This window comes from Anguilla rostrata, chromosome 19 (assembly GCF_018555375.3).
Source record: "Anguilla rostrata isolate EN2019 chromosome 19, ASM1855537v3, whole genome shotgun sequence".
NCBI classification, from domain to species: Eukaryota; Metazoa; Chordata; class Actinopteri; order Anguilliformes; family Anguillidae; genus Anguilla; species Anguilla rostrata.
The window spans coordinates 427,515-440,112 of record NC_057951.1 but is presented as its reverse complement, the minus strand read 5'-3'; the positions used below and the strand labels follow the sequence as shown (position 1 = coordinate 440,112).

General features: G+C 47.9%; 1 protein-coding gene across 14 annotated transcripts in view; it reads left to right on the top strand.

The window, feature by feature from the left end:
* Positions 1-12,598, top strand: part of LOC135245714 (NACHT, LRR and PYD domains-containing protein 3-like) — a 126,879-nt gene that overhangs the window by 47,528 nt on the left and 66,753 nt on the right. Inside the window, exon 1 of one of the 14 annotated variants that reach the window (XM_064318980.1) lies at positions 4,949-5,056. The exons of 12 other annotated variants lie outside the window; for them this stretch is intronic. The gene's annotated coding sequence lies outside the window, so the exon portion shown is untranslated. Of the gene's footprint in view, positions 1-4,948; positions 5,057-12,598 lie in introns of those variants that run through there. One more of the 14 variants, XM_064318981.1, reaches the window with a different exon arrangement.

Here is a 12,598-nt window from a genome sequence, read left to right as displayed (position 1 = left end):
TGATGAGTTTAATGGTTTCTTGTAAGGAATTTTTAGGATCTTGTAGTATAACATCACATCATCTGTGTAAAGGCTGATCTTGTGGTGTGTGTTGTGAGTTATAATTCCCTTGATATTTTCATTTTGTCTGATTGCTGCAGTAAGAGGTTCTATGAAAAAAGTGAATAGAAAGGGAGAGAGTGGACATCCTTGCCTATTCCCCCTGTGTAGTGTGAAGCTCTGTGATGTTATTTAATTCGTGGTGACTGTAGCCATGGGTGAGGTGTAAAGTATTTTTATCCAGTGGTATCTCCGAAACCAAATTTTTGTAATGTTGCAAATAGAAATGTCCAGTTAACTCTATCGAATGCTTTCTCTGCATCCAGTGAGGTAATTATTGCTTTTAAACTGTGTTGATTGATGACATTAATTAAATTAAATAGTCTGCACATATTGTTTGATGAATGTCGTCCTTTGATGAATCCAGTTTGGTCGTGATGAATTATGATTTGGGTGACTGTTTCAATTCTGGTGGCTAAAGCTTTGCTAATTATGTTGATGTCAGTATTGATAAGTGATAGGGGACGATAGCTGGAGGGTAGGGTTGGGTCTTTGCCAGGCTTAAGCAATACTGAGATCAACGCAGTGTTCATATGCGGGGGAATTTTGGAGTTATGTTTTATTTCAAGTGCCATTCTGATAGAGAAATTGTTAACCAAAAATGTTTAAAGAATTCAGTGGGGAAGCCATCAGGTCCTGGAGCTTTATTGTTGGGCATCTGGGTCAGTGCTTTATGAAATTCAGTTTGTGTTAATGGTTCAGTGCTTGTGCATGTTCTTTGGACAGTTGTGGTAGATTTATTTTATTCAAGAAGGAATTGATGTCTGCTGAACTTGGGTCGATGTCTGAGTAAGCTTCTCAACATAACTTTTCACATGTTGGATTTATGCTACAAATTCATACCAGGGTCAAAGCAGTGTAAATGATTTGGCAGACAATGCCCATTAGGAACACAAGCCCAGATCCAGATCAAATGAAGACTTGAAGCAGTAAACGATACCACTACCGGGATTTGAACCCTCAACCAAAGGACTGAGAGACAAACAGTTTACAACTGAGCTATTTGGGAAGGCATGTTCCAGTGCATGTTTGGACACACAAAAATACTCATGGCCCAGGAAATTTTGACACATAGGCTAGATAATGAGGTAACTTTTCATTATACAGCCTTGGTACTTGGGTTACATATGTACTTTTTTGCAATTTGATGCAAATTAGAGATTGGAGATTTGGCACTGGAAATTGGTGATTTATATTTTCCATTTCCTTAGGGGACACCGTAGTGACATCATCACCCTGCGCCAAGAATCTCGGAGTGATGATGGACAACAGGCTGTCCCTCTCCAACAACATTGCAGCAGTAACCCGGGCATGCAGATTTTTCCTATACAACATCTGCAGAATCCGCCCCTTTCTCACCACCTACTCAACCCAGCTCCTGGTCCAAGCAATGGTTCTATCCCGCCTGGACTACTGCAACTCTCTTCTGGCTGGACTACCGGCATCTGCCACCAGACCCCTGCAGCTCATTCAGAATGCTGCGGCTCGTCTGGTCTTCAACCTCCCCAGACACTCCCACGTAACTCCCCTGCTCACTACCCTCCACTGGCTGCCTGTTATAGCTCGCATCAAATTCAAAACATTGGTTCTAGCATACCAGGCAGTCAAGGGATCAGCCCCAGCATACCTTCACAAGATATTCAAACCCTACATGCCAGCCAGATCCCTCCGTTCTGCTACCTCAGGACGCCTAGCACCTCCCCCTCTTCGCACCTGCACTTCCAGAACACGTCTCCTGTCTGTTCTGGCCCCGAGATGGTGGAATGACCTCCCTGTGGAGGTCAGAACAGCTGAGACTGTGACCCATTTCAAACGACGACTGAAGACCCACCTCTTCAGGCTGCACCTCTCCCCATCCCTCTCTTCCCCCCTGTAAATGGCTAAACTTAGGGTTGTAACTAGGCAGCTGTTTAATAGGTGACTTAGTTGATGCGCCAGTCTTAACAACTACTTGTATTTTTATTTATTCTTATTTTTCCATAGATTGCGTTGTTGCCGTTCTCGTTGTTAGTGTTAATCAGTTTAACCACCAGGGTCCAGGTTGAACTATGCGGTTGTTCCCTGTACTTGGACCAGTACTTCTCTCTAGGGGTTTCGTCATACTTGTTCCTGGTTATGGTTATACACTTTGTTGTACGTCGCTCTGGATAAGAGCGTCTGCCAAATGCCTGTAATGTAATGTAATGTAATGAAAGTTCCTGGTCATTCCGGTCATTGGAGAATGGGAAAAGGAGCAACAACATTGGTAATTGACAATATTTGAAAAAAATCATATGCTTTTCAAAAAAAAAAAACTGGCTACAGTAAGCTCACTGATCACTGTCTGAGGTCATTAACTACCTTCACCAACGCGGTCTCTGTGCTATAATTTGAGCGAAAACCAGGGTCATAATCAAATGGCCCTATTATGGACCTGCCCACATCCTGGTCTATATCTCCACCCAGTCACATGTTCTGGTTGATGTACCTGACGAAGACCTTTGAGGTCGAAACGTACCATTATATCACTTTGGGAGCAGAAAAAACAGTGTACGGATATACTCTCTCTTCTTACTATTATTATCAGTTAAAACTCAGAAAACACAGTACATAAAGAAATATCTCAACAAAAACACGTTTTCAACATACAAAAATGCCAAGATACTCACCCATACAAAGCACTGTCTATAAGCCTATAATTAAAACTTGCAAAATCTAGGCTTTTAAAAGTATTGACATCAATACTTTTGATATAAAAAAGGGGTGGGGCGGTGAATAAATAAATACATATAATAATGGCAAATATTTTGCCCTATTAAAACATTTTTTAATCTTACAAAACTATCCAGACATATGTTTTCCCAATTAATGTACTGTATGTCCGTGGGTTGCATAAAGTTTAGCACAATTGTACTATTTATTTTACAATGTAAAAATCATATTTGTGAATAATAATAATAATAATAATAATAATAATAATATTTTTATTCCAAACAGCACCCAAAGCACTGGATGCAGACAATTGTTCAAACATAGTGTCGCCATTTTCACAACTTCAGGTGTAACAGCTGAATAGCTAAATTTCTGTGATTGGCGTTTCACTTTCATGTAACACATAAACTTTGAATGACAACATTCTCAACATAGAATGAGACCATCTAACTGCTCATGATATTAGCTCTCCAACAACACCAAACATGACTTTACTGCATATTAGATTGGCTACGTAGTTTAGACAAAGACAAAGAAAGCGCATAATTTACGCACCGACATAGCCTATTATTCACCTCCAGGACCCGCAACAAAAACAGATATATTGTCTCAGAAACGTCAAAACAATCTTGATACATCTACGCCATTGGATCATGCTTTTGATTGAATAATATATGTAACTCACCAATTCATTGACCACTAGAAACGTGCTTTTGACCCGTCGTCCATTTTGCTTTTGACACGTCCCGTACTCTGGTCTCCAGATACTCCCGACTCGAGAAAGAGACTGTGGGTCAGAGCTCAGATTTCAGCCCTGAAATGCAAATAAAATAATATTAAATTAAATTAAATGCGTTGTGGCGCATTTTGAAAAAATTATTATTATTAATTACATTTATATAGCACTTTTCCAAATGCTCAAAGTGCTTTACAGTGAAGGGGAACTCACCTCACCCACCACCAATGTGTAGCACCCACCTGGGTGATGCACGGCAGCCATTTTGCACCAGAACACTCACCACACATTAGCGAAGGTGGAGAGGGAGAACATTTATTTCGCCAATTAAATCTGGGGATGATTTTTAGTAGCAAGTTTGCGAGAGCCAGATCTGGGATTTGGCCAGGACACCGGGGAACCCCCTACTCTTAGCGATAAGTGTCATGGGATCTTTAATGACCACAGAGAGTCAGGACCTCGGTTTAACGTCTCATCCGAAAGACGGCATCTCCTACAGCACAGTGTCCCCGTCACTGCACTGGGGTTTTATTTGTACCGGAGGGAAGATTGCCCCCTGCTGGCCCACCAACACCACTTCCAGCAGCAACTCAGTATTCCCTGGTGGTCTTGCATCCAAGTACTAACCAAGCCCACACCTGCTTAGCTTCAGCCATTTGGCAGGAGCAGAGTGCATGGAGGTATGGCTGCTGACAAATAAAATGAAGTGGAACTGTTAAGAGCAGGTATCGTGGAAAGTCAGCTCTCGATAGTTTTTTATCATTTTATTTTAATACTTCACAAACACATTTGATGAGTATACAAAGGACAAATAGCCTAACCTTAAAAATTGTCAACAAAAATAAGAGTGAGAGAGAGAAAAAACAGTTGATTGAGGAAGGCACAAGACGTAGGCTACAGACAAAATACCAAAAATTACACAAACTTTTAAACAAAAGCGCATGCTTGTTATTTCTTATTATTTTGTAATATAAAATAACAAAAATCACTTACCTCACACATTAGCGTGTTACATAGGGCCATCAGTCGGGATGTTAATGGGTCAGTGACAGTGGCAGGGAGACTGATGGAGCGTTAAATTATTTATTTATTTAATTTGCTGTCTGTAGTAGGCTATTTGTCTTGAAATTCTTTGTTATAATCAAAAAGGCTTATTTGTGTGTTCAGCCTACAGGTTAGGCTACACCATTATATTGGAGAACGTTAAATCCCAACATTATAATTCACGAGTTGTTGAATAGGCCTGCTATATGTATGCTATGTGCTAAAATTTGGCAAATATCTACATGGATTAAATATTTGTTTCTTCTGCATAACTTGCATGACTGATGCAGCTAAGAAATAGTATAAATATATTTACTCCGCCCATCGAACATTCAGTTCAGCCAGTAAATAAGGAAATGCGGTCCAAAAGAGAAACTGAAACTTAACGGGCATTTTAAAAACGGAGGAGAAAGAATCCCCAGGAAAAAAGGAATTAAATTAAATGTAAAAAACGGAGTAAACAGCCTGTTGTGGAGTGGAACTGAGGTAAGAGAAGCTGAAGGTAAAGGGATGCGGGAATGAATGGGAATCTGCATTAATCCGCGTAATTCGGAAAAATTGACAACTGCAACTGGCAATAAGATGGTGTGTTTAAGGCGTAGCCTGATAAGCTAAGAGCTCACGCAGAATCCGAACATACCATTTAGACCAGAAAGTAATATTGAAATAACCTTTCAGAAAGTTTACTTCAGTAGCCTATTTTTGATATTCCATGACCAATTCTACCTCGTGAGGAGGTAGCCTAGCGAGTCGGAGGTCGCAGGACTTGTCGCTTGTTGTTGACATTTTGACACTGCAGTATAAACCCGGATTTTGTTTTTAATTAAACAATTAAGAAGTTGTTACTTATTCTTTTATGTTTTATAGAAAATCATTCCCATTACTAAATCAAATTAATTGGTTTGCAATATAGAGGCAAAATACAGTGGAGTTATTATATTAGACAGAGATGTCATGGTCCTGTGTTCCTGTCTGTGTTTCCCTTGTTGGGCCGCCAGATGGCGGCACTTCTGTTTTGTGTCCTGCTCCCCTCCTGTTAATTGTATGATTGTTTCAATTGTCTCGTTATCCCATCATGGTTCCCACCTGTGTCTTGTTATCCCCTCCTTCTGGTTTGATTGTTTTTTGAGTTCACCTGTGTCTTGTTACCCCTTGTCTATTTAAGTTCTCTGTTCCCTTGACTCGGGTGCTGGTTCCTTGCGTGTGTTCTGCCTTGTGTGTGTTACCTGACATACATGTACCTGCCTGCTTGTGTTTGTTTCCCGACTGTATGTACCTGCTTGTTCCCTTGTGCTCTGCCTTCCCGTGTTCTGCCCCGCCTGTGTTTTTGAGTTCTTGTTGTTTTCTGTTTCGTTAGATTATTTTTTGAGTTTGTGTTTCACCTGCCTGTATTTTGTTCCTGACTTGTGTTTTTGTCCTTCCCTTGTGCTCTGCCTTCCCGTGTTCTGCCCTGTCTGTGTTTTAGGGTTCCTGTTTTCTGTTTCATTAGATTATTTTTTGAGTTTGTGTTTTAGCCCATTGTGGCCTTGTCTGTTCCTTGTTTGTTCACCTTGTGTTAGTAAAGTCTTTGTTAATTTTCCCTTTTGAGTTTGTGTTTTTTTTTTCCCTCTGCGTTTGGGTCCCCCCTACCCGGACCGTCACAGAAGGAACCAGCCAGTGTGGGACCCAGCAGAGGTGGTTTTTTTTTTTTTGTGTTTGTTTATCATGCCACCGGGGTGGTGGAGTGACCCGGAGGACTCGCCACCCAGCGACTGGGAGTCCCTCGCCCTTGAGCTTCCCAGTGCCCGGGGTGGGCGGTCACGGAGGCGCCGTGGTCGGGCTGCCTCCCGGTCGGCCAGACCTCCAGCTGCCCAGCCAGCGGTTCCCGGCCCTGCGTCATTCGAAGGGACTCGACTGGCGATCTTTCCAGGGCCCGGCCCGCGGGGGTCCCGCCGGTCCCGTCCAGCTGCCCAGCCTGGTTCCCTACGGCTGTGGTCTGTGCTCCTGTCCCCTGCCCAGCCCAGTCGGCAGGGCCCTCGGCCTGCTCCACCCCAAGTCCAGGAAGGGCCTTCACGGCCTGCTCTGCTCCAAGTCCCGGAGGGGCCTTCACGGCCTGCTCTGCCTCAAGTCCCGGAGCGGCCCTCACGGCCTGCTCTGCCTCAAGTCCCGGAGCGGCCCTCACGGCCTGCTCTGCCTCAAGTCCCGGAGCGGCCCTCACGGCCTGCTCTGCCTCAAGTCCCGGAGCGGCCCTCACGGCCTGCTCTGCCTCAAGTCCCGGAGCGGCCCTCACGGCCTGCTCTGCCTCAAGTCCCGGAGCGGCCTTCACGGCCTGCTCTGCCTCAAGTCCCGGAGCGGCCTTCACGGCCTGCTCTGCCTCAAGTCCCGGAGCGGCCTTCACGGCCTGCTCTGCCTCAAGCCCGGAGCGGCCTTCACGGCCTGCTCTGCCTCAAGTCCCGGAGCGGCCTTCACGGCCTGCTCTGCCTCAAGTCCCGGAGCGGCCTTCACGGCCTGCTCTGCCTCAAGTCCCGGAGCGGCCTTCACGGCCTGCTCTGCCTCAAGTCCCGGAGCGGCCTTCACGGCCTGCTCTGCCTCAAGTCCCGGAGCGGCCCCCAGAGCCACCTGGAGCCCCGGAGAGGCTCCCAGATCCGCCTCGAGCCCCGGAGAGGCTCCCAGATCCGCCTCGAGCCCCGGAGAGGCTCCCAGATCCGCCTCGAGCCCCGGAGAGGCACCCAGAGCCGCCTCGAGCTCCGGAGAGGCACCCAGAGCCGCCTCGAGCTCCGGAGAGGCCCCCAGATCCGCCTCGAGCCCCGGAGAGGCCCCCAGAGCCGCCTCGAGCCCCGGAGAGGCCCCCAGAGCCGCCTCGAGCCCCGGAGAGGCCCCCAGAGCCGCCTCCAGCCCCGGAGGTCCCGTCTGCTCTGACCCTTCCGCGGAGGCCGCCTGCTACACCCAAGTTTCGGGCTTTACTTGTGCCTCGAGCCCCGGGGGGGCCTCCGGAGCCGCCTCAAGCCCCAGGGGGGCCTCCGCAGCTGCCTCGAGTCCCGGGGGGGCCTCCGGAGCCGTCCAGAGCTCCGGAGAGGCTTCCAGAGCCGTCCAGAGCCCCGGAGAGGACAACGGTCCCTTCTGTTGTCCCGCAGGGGCCGCCGCAGACTGCTCTGGCCGCCCCGCAGGCTAAGCCACCTGCCTTGCCCCCTAGCGTTCGTGCTCCCCCTGGCGTTCGTGCTCCCCCTGGCGTTCGTGCTCCCCCTGGCGTTTGTGCTCCCCCTGGCGTTCGTTCTCCCCCTAGCGTTCGTGCTCCCCCTAGTGTTCTCGCGCCCCCAGTGTCCGTTCTTCCCCTAGTGTTCTCGCTCCCCCTAGTGTCCACACCTTGCCCCCTGGCGTTCGTGCTCCCCCTGGCGTTCGTGCTCCCCCTGGCGTTCATGCTCCCCCTGGCGTTCGTGCTTCCCCTAGTGTTCTCACGCCCCCAGTGTCCGTTTTCCCTCTAGTGTTCCCCCGTCCTCCAGGGTTCGTCCTTCCCCTGGTGTCGTCGCTCCCCCGAGTGGTCGTCACTCCCCCGGTGTCCGTGCTCCCCCAGTGGTCGTCCCTCCCCGGTCTCGTCGCTCCCCCCAGTGGTCGTCCCTCCCCGGTCTCGTCGCTCCCCCTGGTGTCCATTCTCCCTTTGGTGTCTGTCCTCCCAACCGTGTGTCCGTGTGTTCCCCGGCCCCCTGTCTAATTGTCTGCCCGCCTGTTTGTCTGTTAGTCTACCCGTATGTGTGTCAGCCAGTTTGTTGGCCTGTTTGTCTGCCCCCCAGGCCGTCAGCCCATCGGCCAACGTGTTTGCCCGCCTGTCTGCCTGTCTGTCTGTGTGCCAGTCCGCGTGTGTTTTGTCTTGTTTGCCTGTGTGTCAGTCCCTATGTCAGTTGTTGGGTTCCCCCTCGCCTTCCCTGTCTGCCTGTCCCTTTGTGTGTCCATCGGTGTCGCCGTGTGCCTCCCCGCCTGCTTGTCCCTGTGTCTGTCTTTTTAGGTCTCCCTATTGTGCCAGTATCTGGCAGTCTGTTTCCCCCTCAGTCTTGTCCAACCCAGTCCAGTGTTGTCGTGCCCCGTCTCGTTGCTGTCCTGTGTCCACCTCGCCCCAGTCCAGTCCTGTATGTCTGCCTTGCCCCTGTCCAAGTCCCCCTGGTTTCCTGAGTTCCCCCTGGTTTCCTGAGTCCCCTGTCGCCCGAGTACGGGCCCTGAGTCTCCCCGTGTCGCCCGATGTGCGGGCCCTGAGTCTCCCCGTGTCGCCCGATGTTGCGGGGCCCCGAGTCTCCCCCGTGTCGCCCGATGTGCGGGCCCTGAGTCTCCCCCGTGTCGCCCCATGTGCGGGCCCTGAGTCTCCCCCGTGTCGCCCCATGTGCGGGCCCTGAGTTTTCCCCGTGTCGCCCCATGTGCGGGCCCTGAGTTTTCCCCGTGTCGCCCCATGTGCGGGCCCTGAGTTTTCCCCGTGTCGCCCGATGTGCGGGCCCTGAGTTTTCCCCGTGTCGCCCGATGTGCGGGCCCTGAGTTTCCCCCGTGTCGCCCGATGTGCGGGCCCTGAATTTCCCCGTGTCGCCCGGGTTCTGCCCAGCCCTGAGTCTCCCCGTGTTGCCCGGGTCCTGCCTAGTCCCGAGTCCTGCTCCCCCGTCTGAGTCCAGTCCCGAGTCCTGCGTCCCGTTCTAGTCCTGAGTCCCGTCCTGTTCCTGTCCAGTCCTGTTCCTGTCGAGTCCTGTTTCCAGCCCCGAGTCCCTCTCCAGCCCCGAGATCCCTTCCTGTCCACTCCAGCCCCGAGTCCCTCTCCAGCCCCGAGATCCCTTCCTGTCCACTCCAGCCCCGAGTCTTGTCTTGTTCCGTTCCTGTCCAGTCCAGCCCCGAGTCTTGTCTTGTTCCGTTCCTGTCCAGTCCAGCCCCGAGTCTTGTCTTGTTCCGTTCCTGTCCAGTCCAGCCCCGAGTCTTGTCTTGTTCCGTTCCTGTCCAGTCCAGCCCCGAGTCTTGTCTTGTTCCGTTCCTGTCCTGTTCCTGCCCCAGTTCTGTGTCCAGTCCCTGTTCCTGTCTGAGTCCTGTTCCCTCGTCAGAGTCCGGTCCAGAGTCTTGTTCCTGTGTTCTGTCCCTGTTCTTGTCTTGTCCAGTCCTGAATCCGGTCTCCAGCCCCACCCTCTGTTGACTCCCTCCCCGGGTCGGCCTCCTGGGACGTCAGGAGCCGTCCTTGGGGGGGGGTACTGTCATGGTCCTGTGTTCCTGTCTGTGTTTCCCTTGTTGGGCCGCCAGATGGCGGCACTTCTGTTTTGTGTCCTGCTCCCCTCCTGTTAATTGTATGATTGTTTCAATTGTCTCGTTATCCCATCATGGTTCCCACCTGTGTCTTGTTATCCCCTCCTTCTGGTTTGATTGTTTTTTGAGTTCACCTGTGTCTTGTTACCCCTTGTCTATTTAAGTTCTCTGTTCCCTTGACTCGGGTGCTGGTTCCTTGCGTGTGTTCTGCCTTGTGTGTGTTACCTGACATACATGTACCTGCCTGCTTGTGTTTGTTTCCCGACTGTATGTACCTGCTTGTTCCCTTGTGCTCTGCCTTCCCGTGTTCTGCCCCGCCTGTGTTTTTGAGTTCTTGTTGTTTTCTGTTTCGTTAGATTATTTTTTGAGTTTGTGTTTCACCTGCCTGTATTTTGTTCCTGACTTGTGTTTTTGTCCTTCCCTTGTGCTCTGCCTTCCCGTGTTCTGCCCTGTCTGTGTTTTAGGGTTCCTGTTTTCTGTTTCATTAGATTATTTTTTGAGTTTGTGTTTTAGCCCATTGTGGCCTTGTCTGTTCCTTGTTTGTTCACCTTGTGTTAGTAAAGTCTTTGTTAATTTTCCCTTTTGAGTTTGTGTTTTTTTTTTCCCTCTGCGTTTGGGTCCCCCCTACCCGGACCGTCACAAGAGATTACTCTAGGCCTATATTTCATTTCATTTCATTTCAACTTTATTCAAGACTCATCTTAAAAAGAGGTCCATAGCAGGTAAAATAGACAATACAGATAATGGCACATATGATACGCTATCATCTTACTTATAGTTGGACACCATCCCAAATCCGGACATATTGCACTTGTTGTACGTCGCTCTGGATAAGAGCGTCTGCTAAATGCCTATAATGTAATGTAATGTAACATATGCTCCCTTGCGGCGTTTGTCCCGTCCTGTTCTTTGAGGGGGGAGGGGGGAGTAGGTGTCCGGGATTTAGGATGATTAAACTACCTTTCTGCGAAATGTCATGTCCATCCAAACATATATGGACATATTAGGACGACTTTAATAAACATTACCCTGTTCGAGTGAATAAAATGACCCAATTCGGCACTGGATGGCGATATCGCGACAGTTTACTGTCTACTTTCGTAGGCTGACTGGGGGTGTCTGTCTATGGGCAGGCTAGCCGTGCGGCTAGGCTAACCGGCGAAGGTCTTCTAGTTTTCCCACTAGGAAAAAAATAAGGTTAGCTGACCTTACAATTCATATATGTATGTGTTTGTGACAAGTGGTGCTTTGTTTCAAACTGTTTGTTTATAGGGTGAACGGACATGGAACAACGCAGGCACACATTATTATAAGAAAATAGCGAAAAAGCGTCCGTCTATTGACAACCTGTCCAACTTCCAACACTGGGTACTGGCTTCTGATTGGTGCACGAGAACCAGGGGTTCTAATAGACATGCATAAACTGGACTTGACGGCACGGGTTTTGCTCGGTGTCGGACTATGGGTAATGGCTGCTTCATACTTGCTAAGAGTCATAATTTAAGTGGTGATATCTGGAATTCACGTTTTAGATAGTCAAAACTGAATTGTAGATATCTTTAATTTGAGTTACATAGAACTTAGTGGCAAAACTAATCAAATTTAATTATAGATATCTTTAATGAGCGTTTTGACTTGTCAAAATATAATTAGATATCTTAAATTAGCGTTTTGACTAGTCATAAATTAATGACAAATATCTGTAATGTGAATCCGCACAGGTTATTGGATGTTAAAATGGCTTGCCATATTTTGGCTAGTAATACCTTAGATCCAGTTATCCAAAAAGATAATTTAGATATTGTCAGGATTCTGCCTTTTTCTGTTTCTGTTTTTTCCTTTTCTGGGCCGCCAGATGGCGGTACTTCAGTTTGTATTTCAGTTTTCTCACTCTAGTTACCCCTGTGTTAATTGTATTATTGTTTTCAATTATTCTGTCATTGTTTTTCTTTGTGTCTCGTTATCCCTCCCTGCTCTGGTTTGATTGTGCTTTGAGTTCACCTGTGTCTTGTTATCTTTGTGGCTATTTAAGTTCTCTGTTTTCCTGACTTGGGTGCTGGTTCCTTGTGTTCTGCCTGAGAGTATCTGCCTGTCTGTTTCTGTCTGTGCGTTCTGCCCTGCTTGAGTTCTGCTGTTTTGTTTTTGAAAGTGCCCTGTTTGGCCTTGTTTTTCTGTTACCTGTATGAGAGTAAATTGTTTGGTTGGATTTGCCTTTTTGGAGTTTCTGGTGTTTTTCCCCACTCTGCGTTTGGGTCCTGGTCCCCTGTTACCTGACCTCTTAAATCACGAGGAATGAAAGATCTTTAACTGAATTTATGACTAAGTCAGAATTAATGTGGAGATCTCTCTAATTTGAGTTATGACTAGTCATAATTGAAATGGCGATACAGTATCTGGAATTTACGTTTTGGATAGTCAAAACTGAATTGTAGATATCTTTTAATTGGAAGTCCCATACAACTGAATGGCGAAAGTAACTTAAATCTTACTAGCAAAATGTAATTTGAGATCTTAAAAGTTTTTTGAGTGAAAATGCAGTTAGATATCTTAAATTGGCTCTTTGACTAGTCATAAATCAGTTAGATACCTGTAATGTAAATCTGGTCAGGCTATTAAATGTTTGCGACACAACACCTTAATTAGCACTAAACAGGCACAGAAAACAAACTAAGATTGGGGGAACTGGCGCCCTCTAGTGTGACGGTTGGATTCAGGTAGGGTTATTATTTCCCAAATATATATAAAAATAATTGGCACCCCTAAAGATTCTTATAAATAAAATCAAAC